The sequence below is a fragment of the Desmodus rotundus genome, chromosome 6, assembly GCF_022682495.2.
Source record: "Desmodus rotundus isolate HL8 chromosome 6, HLdesRot8A.1, whole genome shotgun sequence".
NCBI classification, from domain to species: Eukaryota; Metazoa; Chordata; class Mammalia; order Chiroptera; family Phyllostomidae; genus Desmodus; species Desmodus rotundus.
The window spans coordinates 35,478,138-35,490,573 of NC_071392.1; positions in this window are offsets into that span (position 1 = coordinate 35,478,138).

Below are 12,436 nucleotides of genomic sequence, written 5' to 3' on the forward strand. Positions count from 1 at the left end.
TGGAGATCACATGGAGGGATATCAGTGGGGAGGGAGAGGGGGATAATAGGGGAAAAGGTACAGGGGATAAGAAGCATAATTGGTAGGCATAAAATAGATGGGGAGAGGTTAAGAATAGTGTAGGAAATGGAGAAGCCAAAGAACTTATATGTATGACCCATGGACATGAACAAAGGGGGAGGAATGCTGGAGGGAATGGAGGTACCAGGCTGTAGGGTAAGTGAAGGCAGTCCTTAAGCCAGTAGGGACTCCCTGCTGGGTGCCATACTGGAGAGCAAGGGCCACGATGGGTGCCAGGCAGAGACATGGAGGGGGACAGGTGGACTGCAGTGTGCACAGCTCACCCACCTATGAATAAGGGCATGTCAGACATCCCCACAGCTCCGTGAGTATTCCTCCATCTGCCCAAATACCATGAACCTGTTAGGCCTTGAATGGTCGCAACACACAGGTGGAGGGGGATAAATGGGAGAAAAAAGAATGGGACAACTGTAATAGCATAATCAATAAAATATACTTAAGTCCTGGCTGGTGTGGCTCAGAGGATTGAGTCCCAGCCTGCAAACCAAAAGGTCGTGGGATTGATTCCCACCCAGTCAGGGTACATGCCTGGGTTGTGGGTCTGGTCCCCAGTAGGGGGCATGCAAAATGCAACCACACATTGATGTTTCTCTCCCTCTCTTTTTGCCTCCCTTCCCCTGTCTAAAAATAAATAAATAAAATCTTTAAAAAAAATATAGTTAAAAATTAAATAATAAGAAAAATAAACTACTTTTCAAAATGTTAGTCTATTCCTGATAGGTATGGAAAGAAATATAAGTTCCATTGTTTTTTAAGTTTTTTGTTTCTTTGTAACTACTTCTTGGAAATTGGACTATTTTCATTTTTCTGGGCAAAGTGTTTTATGCCCTAGAGCAGGGGTGTCAAACTCATTTTCATCGGAGGGGGGCACATTAGCCTCGTGGTTGCCTTCAAAGGGCCAAATGTTATTTCAACTGCTTAACAGTTAAGGAGTAGTTATGTTTATAGAGTCCTAAAATTATTTCAGCCCTTTGAAGGCAACCGCGAGGCTGATGTGGCCCCTGGTGAAAATGAGTTTGACACCCCTGGCTTATATGATGGTTGCTTACTTGGTCCCTGAGAGGCCTTTTATGACTTATTTTCCAAAGTCACATAACACTACTTCCTGCACGCTCTATTGGTTAAAATAGCCACCACAGCTGTCAGGTGTCAAGAGGAGAAGACCTGTACCTCTAACCCTGGATGGGAGGAGTGTCAAAGTTGTATTGTATGAAGAGCATATTGGATGGAAAGTTCCATTGCAGCCATCTTTGGAGAATACAATCCTCTATACTGCAAGCCTTCCACATTTAAGCCAAATGCCACACCCAACAGGGGATTTGAATAGTACAATTGATTAGCAGAATTACAAAGTTAGGAGTCATCAGTGTATAGCAGGGGTGTCAAACTTATTTTCACCAGGGGCCACCTCAGCCTCGAAGTTGCCTTCAAAGGGCCAAATGTAATTTTAGGACTGTATAAATGTAGCTACTCTTTAATAGTTAAGTGAGAGCTCGGTGGTGCTGCTGCTGGGAAGAAACAAGGTGCTGGGCATGATAAAACAAGGTGGAGGGCTGGAGTTGGCCCTCGGGCCTTGTGTTTGCCACCTGTGAGATATAAGCAGTCCAGCAGTCCAAACTGGCCCATTCAGAAAACCACATGGACAGACCCTGAGACCACATGAGAAGAGAAGCGTGACTGGAGAGCTCCTGACTGCTTCAGCCTTGTGCCCACATTAGTTATCCATTGCCATATAACAAATTACTTCAAAATGCAGTGGCTTAAAACAGCAAGTACCTATTACCTCACAGTTTTTGTGGCTTAGGGATTCAAGGGTGGCTTAGCTGGATGACTGGTTTAGGGACTCTCCTGAAGTGTAAACTGGGGCTTCATCGTCTGAAGGCTTAACTGAGACTGGAAGATCTAGTTCCAACATCTCGAACTCACTCACATGGCTGCTGGCACAAGGCCCCATCCCTGGCTGTTGGCTGGAGGCCTCAATTTCTACCATGTGAGACTTTTAATAGGCTTGCGTGCATGTTCTTACAGTACAGCAACTGGCTTCCCAAAGAGCAAGTGATCCAAGAATAAAGGAGGAAGCAGCGCTGTCTTTTGTGACCTAGTTTCAGAGGTTATACATTGTTACTTTTATTCTGTTCATTAGAAGTGAGCCACTAAGGCCAGCCCACACTCAAGGGGATTGAGCTTGGGCTGTGCATTTTGAATGGATTTGTGGACATCGTCCATCCATTGTTACAGCTCCAGCCATTATCTGCAGAGGCCTGACAGACCAGCAGATAGGCCTTGCCCCAAATCCTGATCCACAGAAACTATGAGCAATAATAAAATGATTATTCATGTTTAAAGCCACTATATTTTGGAATAATTTTTTTTTGGCACTAGCTAACTAGAACATGGAATCTTTTGGACTAAACCCTGGGAAGAAAGCACTCCCTTCTTCTCTGGGATCCCCACAGATTTATCTGGGGTTGCTATTCCTTCTCTCCCCTGACCTAGGATTTTGACTGCAAGAAGGGAGTAGCGTATGGGGAAGCCTTTCTCAGGTACCCACTAGCACTTGTAAGCTTGTCAAAATTTTATTTCCTTTTGGTTGTGAAAACTGCTCTTATATCATCAGCATTCTTCCTGTGCTCTGGCTCATCACATTTACTCTGATCTAGGTGGCCAAGTCCCTTGTCTTAGATTTTAAATGAAAGGTTTTAGAATCTCCAAAACCTCTTTTTTTCTCCATAGTTTCTGACTCTTTAAGATCAGAAGTTATGGATTTCAATATTATTACATATGAATTTATAAAAATCCATTCAAAAATTTACTTATTTATTCTATCAAAAGAGTATGTATGTTCTTCCTCTGAGGCAGCAGGTAGAAAACTATCAGCCCTGCCTGGTGAGGCTCAGTTGGTTGAGCATCATCCTGCAAAGTGAAAGGTCCTTGGTTCGATCCCCAGACAAGGCACAAGCCTGGGTTGGGGGCCTGGCCCTGGTTGGAGCATGTGCGAGAGGCAGCCAATCAATGTTTCCCTCCCTCTCTTTTTCCCTCCCTTCCCCTCTCTCTAAAAATAAATAAACAAAATCTTTAAAAAAGAGAAAGCTATCAAAGCTGTCTTTGTGGTGGGGGAGAAAGTGCTAGAAGGAACAGCAACCCATTAATAGCTTAAAAATACTATACTAGAGGAATAATTGGCATTTAACAGTTATAGTAAGTGGTACTTGATTTTCTGTAACTAGTAAATGTTTGCCCAAAGTATGTATATATGTTATAGTTCATCATCTTTCTCTTTTTTTCTGTGTGTGATAGATTTTGGAATTTTGGAGAAATGGAATGAATACCCAGGACTGGAATTCCAACTTACAACATTGCACCATAGGTAATGGAAATTGGAGGAAACATGTATCCGGAAATTACCAGTATTTCTAGGAAACAAGCACTCAGCAGAGTGCATTGCAAGACTACAAAGGTGCCTCTGGGCCCCAAAAGGCTGGAAGTGGGGTATCTCTCCGAGCTCTTTGCAGCGATGGAAAGATGAACCAATGGTAATAAGGGACCAAAGTGGTAATTGGCACAATTCAGAGATGTTGAGTCATTTCACAGGATTATAAAGGGATGAAAAAGATTATGATTTTGGAAAATATTTATGATAGAATCTGAAAAAAATTGTCACATTTCTTTCAACATATTTTAAAATATTACTGACAAAAGAACTCGCAAGCCATGGTGTGTGTAGAAAAGGAATGTTGTCTGAGTGAAATAGATATTCCCATATTTATCATATTACCAGTAATGTGAAATATCCATAGAAATTACTGGAATTCTACGTGTCAGTCATTAGTAACATAGAGGTTACCTGAACATCTGGGCAGAAAATTGAAGTACCCACCAGTAATTCAAATAGGACAGAGTCCTGTTCTGCATTTCTTAGTTGAACAAACATTTTCAACGTTTGTTCTCCCGCAGCTTACATAGGAAGGGCAGAACTAACTTGTTCAACAAGGAGTTTCTTCTAAGGAGGCCTTCTTGTGTTGTACCTGGTTAACATCTGAAAAATCATTTTCTGTGAAAAATGACAGCTGGAAGCTTGCACAGAGTTCTCTCAGTGACTCTTGGTTTAGGTTTATTTGGTTCTAAATAAACAGTCCATGAAAAGCTTCTACTAGTGATGAGGCCTATTCAGCAATGAATTATTTTGTAATCAGGCATTTGCAATGTATCAGAAGTACACAGTTGTCCATCTGCTCTGCCATTTCCACTAACATTATAAACTGTAGTCCATTTGGACTCTCTTGAAAAGAAAAAATTGGCCAGTTCATCCTGTTTCCTTTACTGATGTCTCAGTGTCAGTACACTAAATATGACTGAGAAGGAATTTATGTGAAATTCTTAAAATGTGTGATGGTTCCATTTAGCCTACATTTGAATTAAGAAAGTGATTCATACTTCATGTCTATTTTCAGTTGCTAAACCTAACACTATGTTAAGCCTAACTAAAAGCTCTCTCAAATTGCTAATTTTATAGATGCTATAAGTAGCATAATTAGAAACTCTACATTGATTTTTTTTAAAAAAACCATGTTTTTTTTAAACTATGCATAATCATGCTTCTTGCATCCCCCCCACCCCTTTTTTTTTAATTGCGAATTTTAAAAGGGACTGTGGCGGTACTCAGTGTCAGATAGGGCTTCCTATCTCCTGTCTCATGAATCCAGTGTATGGTTGCCTCAAAGGCCTGATTCCAAAGTCCAGTTATGTTCAAAGCTTTCGATAGTTGTTCTGAGGTTCTCAGGGTTTTACACTCTTATGACTCTCCTTCTAATTCTTGCATCCAAGCATATATTCTATTTTGCTTTAAAAAATCAAGTTTTTTCAGTAGCTACCACAGAGCTTCACATTCCAAGAGTGGAGGGGCTTTATAATAGAGTTAAAAGCTTCACAGAGGAGTCATAGCCTGCCACCATTGTCCTGGCTTCTCTCTCTCCTCTCCTACTCTCTCTCCCACCTCTCAGGAGCAAAGCCAATTCTTCTTGTTTTATAAATAGTGTTTTAGTTACTATGGTTGATCTTGCTTGTGGGAGGGGCTACTATTTCCTATATTTTTTCTTCCCTTATTCTATAGTAATAGTAGAATATATGAGTGCCAAGAACATTTCATTAGCCTCCTGTGCAGCCAGGATACTTGCATGACTATCACTCTGGCCAATGTGATGCAACCGAACTGATGTGTACAGCATCTGGGGTTTTTTCCTAAGGAAATGAGCCTGCCCTCCTTTTCATATTTTCTTCTTCCTTCTGGCTGGAATGTGGATGTGGTGGTAACAAATAATCTTGAACTATGCAGATAAGAGCAACAGGAATAGTGGAGCTACGAGATGGGCTGATATGATGGAATCCCTATGCCTGTTCTTGACTGATTGTGCCCTGGATGTTGCATGTCATGGAGGGAATCTTTTACCTTCTTGCTGCATTATATTTTGGGTTTCTGTTTCTGCAACTGATCCTAAGCCATGCAATGCACTCACCCCGCACACCAAGGCATTTCTTAAGAACAACATGCACTTCCTAAGAGGGGCTCTGGTGAGCCAATTGTTCATATTTTATACATGAAACTTTCTGTAGGAGGGGAAGATAAGTGACATTTCCTTAAATAGAGATGCGAGAGTAAAGGCACTTTAGGCAGAGGAAAATTTCATGAGGAAACATTCAGGAAAATGCAAAGAATTTCTGGGGAATAAACAGCAAACAACAACAACTCCATGCAATTTAGGTGGCTCATAGGGGGATTCTGGAAAACAAAGGTGGAAATGTGTCTTGGGTGGAGGAAGGTCATGGAGGGGCACATCAGTCTTTGCTGCTTTGTTGTGTAACAAGACACCCCAGCTTTTAGGATCTTAAAACAAGTTTTGGTTCACTACTTAATGGGTTGGCAGTTGGGGCTGGTAGCAGTTTGTCAGTTCTTCTGCCATCTCACCTGAGATTACTCAGACAGTCAGATAGAAAGTCACTTAGGATTGGATGGCCTCATTCACATGCCTACATGAGAGGGTGATGGCTGGTGTGGCTCAAGTCTCCTCCATGTTGTCACTGCAGCTGTTTGGCTCTGGCTTGTTTGTATGGCAGCAGAGTTCCGAGAACAGCAAGGAAAGCAAGACTCAATGCTCAAGGACTTTTGAAACCTGTAGTCATTCACATTAGCAAGTCACTAACCAAGACCACATCTGAGTTGAGAGAAGACTTCACCTCTTGATAGGAAGAATTGTAAATTATCAGAGACAGTATTTTGCAGTCTTCTAGGTCCCTGGATACTAAGCTAGGAAATTTATACTTTTAACTGTTAGACAGTGGGGAAGGAAAGGCATAGACCTAGAGACCAATCTTAAATATAGCCAAAAACTGTCTTGAAAAAAATAGACTTTATTTTTTAGATCAGATTTAAATTTAAAGGGAAATTAAGAAGATGGTACAATGTGAATTAAGTTGTCCAGGGAGATGCAACTGGTAAGTAAGAGGAGGTAGCATTTAGTACCCCTTGTTATTAAAATTTTATATTAACGTGTCATATTTGTTACAATTAATGAGTTCATATTGATATTGTATTATTAGCTACAGTCCATAGTTTATTTAGATATCTTTAGTGCTGACTTAATATACTGTTCTAGGACCCCATGAGGATACCATATTACATTTAGTTGTCATGTCTCCTTAGAATCCTCTTGGCTGTGACATTTTCTCATCCCCTTATTTATGACGACTGGGACTGTTTTGTGGAGTACTCATGCTTAAGGAGTGGAGGGTGGAGTATCTACACAAATGATATGCATAACTGCATGGGAGAGTAAATTAATAAATTTCTTCTTCCCCATTTATTAATGTAGTCAGTGATTTATTTGTACTAGTATGGACTCATGGGCATTTATCACATACTTTGGGTTATAATCCAATACTGCTTTTTGTTGAGTTGCTCAAGTTTCCCAGCTTTGGTGACTAGAAGCCATTTCAGTTGGCTCTTGGACGCCTGTGATATAGACCCATCAATCACAGGTCAAAGCAGCCTGGAAATCCAGACCACACGAGTGCAAGCGGTAGACAGCATAGGGCATGGGAGACGAAAAGGGGAAGAGGCATGAGGACAACTGAAGGGCAGTTGGAAATAAGAAAAGCCTTAACCCTTTTTTCATATGAACTGCAAAAAATAAGAATTATTATCTCATTACAGCAGATTTCATGGTTGAAGATATGATCAGGGAAAAACAAGATGTTAACTATGTTATTATCAGCGAAAGAATACTTTTAGAAAAGTTCCAGGGTGCATAGAGTTTTTGCAATTGAACAGAGATGCAATGGAATGGAAGGAGCTAGTTAAGTGTTCAGCAGAGATAGAGGATGGTGGAAAAGGCGGGGAGAAAAGTGGAGATTGAGCTTTGTGAATCAAAAGTGTATTTATATTACAATATCTCAGTATGAGCCCCAGACTAGAGATTTGGTAGTTACATAAATGAATTAAAATACCTTCTGACAAATGGCAAATTAGTAACTAATACATCCTTACTCAAGTAATTATTCAGAAGAAGAATGAATGAAGAACATATGCTCCTTGTTTAAGCTATCAGTACTTAGATGAGCTGTTGACAATAATGGAAGAATTTTAAATTAGAGCCAAAATCTTGCAGAATATGTTCAGGGAATACTGGAAACCCTGGCATTTTAAATATTCACATGGAAAAGTCATAACGCAAGTGACTTTTTACCATACATAAAAAATTACATAATGACATATGGGTTGTATCATTAGATACTCTTAGGTTGGGGAGAAGGAAATATAATGGTTCTTTCTCCCACAATACACTTTGCATTCCCAAAATATTTTGCAACTGAATGTGAAAATATTTTGCAAAAAACCCCTCACTTTGGGTTTTTATTAGGGGAGAAATGGAGGGTGGGGAGAATGTTCTGAAAAACATTTTTTAAAATTCTTGTTTATTCTATTGCAGTTGTCCCAATTTTCCCCCCTTTGTCCTCCTCTGCCCAGTCCAACCCCCTCTCCCACAGTCGTCCCCACGCCATTGTCCATGTCCATGGGTCACTCATACATGTTCTTTGACTAATCCTTTCCCCTTCTTTCCACCATTTCCCCCTCCTCACCTCTGGCAGCTGTCAGTCTGTTCCATCTTTCCATGTCTCTAGTTCTGTTTTGCTCACTAGTTTATTTTGTTCATTAGATTTCTATTATTATAAGTGAGATCATATGGTATATGTCATTCACTGATTGGCTTATTTCACTTAACATAATAGTCTTCTGTTCCATCCATGCTGGCTCAAAAGGTAAGAATTCCTTCTTCCTTTCTGCTGAATAGTATTCCATTGTGCAAAAGTACCACATTTTTAAAATCCACTTATCTATTGATGGGCACTTAGGCTGTTTCCAACAATTGCCTATTATAAATAGCACTGCTAAGAACGTAGGGGTGCGTAGGTTCTTTGAATTGGAGTTTCGGGATTCTTAGGGTCTATTTCCAGCAGTGGAATTGCTGGGTCAAAGGGTAGTTCCATTTTTTATTTTTTTGAGGAAATTGCACACTATTTTTCACAGTGGCTGTACCAGTCTGCATTCCCACCAACAGTGCACGAGCATTCTCTTTTCTCCACCTTCCTGCCAACACTTGCTGTTTATTGATTTGTTAATATGTGGACAAAACCAAGGGGGAGGGTGGACTCAGGGGAGGGAGGTGGGTTTGGCTGGGGTGGGGAGAAAATGCAGACAACTATAATTATACAATAACAAAATAATTTAAAAATTAAAAAGAAATGATGGCATTCTGACAGGTGTGAAGTGATACCTCATTGTGATTTTAACTTGCATCTCTCTGATGGCTAGTGATGCTGAGCACTTTTTCATATGGCTGTGGGCCATCTGTGTGTCCCCCTTGCAGAAGTGTGTATTCAGGTCCTTTGCCCATTTTTAAATTGGACTGTTTGTCTCCTGTTTTGAGTTGTGTGAGTTCTTTATTATGGAGGTAAAACCCTTGTCCAAATATGTTCTCCCATACAGACAGTCAGTCCCCTTTTTATTTAATGATAGTTTCTTTAGCTGTGCAGAAACTTTTTAATTTGATGCAGTCCCATTTGTTTACTTTTTCCTTTATTTCCGTTGCTCTAGGAAATATATCAGCAAAAATATTGCCATGTGGATATCTGAAATTTTACTACCTATGTTTTCCACTAGGACTTTTATGGCATCACAACTTAAATATTTAAGTATTTTACCCATTTTGTGTTTATTCTGGAGTATGGTGTAAGTTGATGACCTGGTTTCATTGTTTTGCATGTACCAGTCCAGTTCTCTCCACACCATTTATTGAAGAGACTGTTTTTACTCCGTTGTATGCTTGTGTCCCCTTCATCAAATAGTAATTGACCATAGAGACATGGATTTATTTCTGGGCTCTCTATTCTGTTCCAATGATCTATCTGTCTGTTCTTATTCTAGTATCAGACTGTTTTGATTACAGTGGCCTTATAGTATAGTTTAATATCAGGTATGTGACCCCTGCAACTTTATTCTTTCTCAGGATTGCTGAGGCTATTCAGGGTGTTTTTCTCATTCCACATACATTTTTGAAATATTTGTTCTAGATCTGTGAAATATGCCATTGGTATTTTAATAGGAATTACATTGAATCTATAGATTGCTTTGGGTAGTGTGAACATTTTAATGATGTTAATTCTTCCAATCCATGAACATGGTATATGCTTCCATATACTCTGTATATTATTTGTATTTGTATCTTCCTCAATTTCTTTCTTCATTATTCTGTAGTTTTCTGAGTACAGGTCTTTTACCTCCCTGGTTAAATTTATTCCTAGGTACTTTATTATTGTTGTTGTTGTTATTACTATAGTAAATGGGATTTTTTCTTAGTTTCTCTTTCTGACAGTTCATTGTTGGTGTATGACAATGCCATTGATTTAAAAAAATTTAATATATTTTATTGACTATGCTATTACAGTTGTCCCATTTCCCCCCCTTTATTCCCTCCTGCCCTGCACACCCCCTCCCCCCAACATTCCCACACCCTATAGTTCATGTCCATGGGTCATACATACAAGTTCTTTCGCTTCCACATTTCCTATACTATTCTTAACTTCCCCCTGTCTATTTTCTACCTACCGTATATGCCACTTATTCCGCCATTCTCCACTCCCCTTCCCTAGTGATAACCTTCCATGTGATCTCTATTTCTGTGATTCTGTTCCTATTTCAGTTGTTTGCTTAGTTCATTTCTGTTTTTAAGCTCAGTTGTTGATAGTTGTAAGTTTGCTGTCATTGTACTGTTCAGTTTTGACCTTCTATTTCTTAGATAAGTCCCTTTAACATTTCATATAATAAGGGCTTGGTGATGATGAACTCCTTTAACTTGACCTTATCTGGGAAGCACTTTATCTGCCCTTCCATTCTAAATGATAGTTTTGCTGGATAGAGTAATCTTGGATGTAGGTCCTTGCCTTTCATGACTTGGAATACTTCTTTCCAGCCTCTTCTTGCCTGCAAGGTTTCTTTTGAGAAATCAGCTGCCAGTCTTATGGGCACTCCTTTGTAGGTAACTGTCTCCTTTTCTCTTGCTGCTTTTAAGATCCTCTCCTTATCTTTAATCTTGGCTAATGCAATTATGGTGTGCCTTGGTGTGTTCCTCTTTGGGTCCAACTTCTTTAGGACTCTCTGAGCTTCCTGGACTTTCTGGAAGTCTATTTCTTTCACCAGATTAGGGAAGTTCTCCTTCATTATGTTTTCAAATAAGTTTTCAATTTCTTGCTCTTCCTGTTCTCCTTCTGGTACCCCTATGATTCAGATGTTGGAATGTTTAGAGTTGTCCTGGAGGTTCCTAAGCCTTTCCTCATTTTTTAAAATTCTTATTTCTTCATTCTGTTCTAGTCAAATGTTTTTTTCTTCCTTCTGGTCCACACTGTTGATTTGAATCCCGGTTTACTTCCCTTCACTGTTGGTTCCCTGTACATTTTTTCCTTTATTTTGCTTAGCATAGCCTTCATTTTTTCATCTAATTTGTGATCATATTCAACCAATTCTGAGAGCGTCCTGATTACCAGTGTTTTGAACTGTTCATGTGATAAGTTGGCTATCTTTTTGTCGCTTAGTTGTATTATTTCTAGAGCTTTGATCTGTTCTTTCATTTTGGGCCATTTTTTGGGGTCTCAGCGTGCTTGTTATGTAGTAAGGGGCAGAGCCTTAGGTGTTCACCAGGGCAGGGCAACCCATGTCGCTGCATTGTGATGCTGTATGTGGGGGAGGGGTCCGAGAGGGAACATTGTTGCTTGCTTTGCTCTCTGCCGGTTTTCAGTCACTTCCTCCGCTACCCACAAGCAAATTGGGCCCTTCTGGTGCTGATTTCCCAGTGGGTGGGCTTGTGTACATTCTAGGGCCATGTTGGTCTCTCCAATGAACTCTCCTGTGAGGCTGGGAGTTTCTCCCACTGCTGCCTCAACCCCCTCTTTCAACCAGAGGTTCGAGGCTTTATTTCCCTGTGCTGGAAACCTGGGTTGCTCGGTCTTTCTTGCTCCCCAGTTGTTCTTCCAGGTTTATCTTCATGAAAATGTGGGACCACCTAGTCTGCAATCTGCCGCCTCACCAGGTCCACCAGCTGCAGCTTTGCCACGAGTCATCTCTGCCCAGCTGCCTGTCTCTGCCCCTCCTACTGGTGTGGATGAATGTTTCTTCTTTAACTCCTTGGTTGTCAGACTTCCATACAGTTTGATTTTCTGTCAGTTCTGGTTGTTTTTGTTTTTAAATTTGTTGTTGTCCTTTTGGTTGTGCGAAGAGGCACAGTGTGCCTACTGATGCCTCCATCTTGGCCAGAAGTCCACCGTTGATTTCTGAATATTGACTTTGTATCTTGCTACTTTGCTGAATTCACTTATTAGTTCAAATAATTTTTTGGTGAATCCTATAGGGTTTTCTATGTACACTATTGTGTTGTCTGTATAAATATAATGACAGCTTTACTACCTCCTTTCCCATTTGGATGTTTTTTATTTCTTCTTCTTGCCTGATTGCTATGGCTAGGACCTCTAGTACCGTATTAAATAAGAGTGGTGAAAGTGGACACCCTAATTCCTCATTTTAAGGGAAATACTTTTAGTTTTTGCCCAGTAAATATGATATTGGCTGTAGGTTTCTCGTATGTGGCCTTTATTATGTTGAGGAATGCTCCCTCTATTCCCACTTTGCTGAGTGTTATTATAAGTCAGTGGTGGATTTTATCAAATGCTTTGTTTTGCATGTGTTGACATGATCATGTGATTTTTGTCTTTCATTTTGTTTACATGATGTATTACATTTATTGATTTGCAG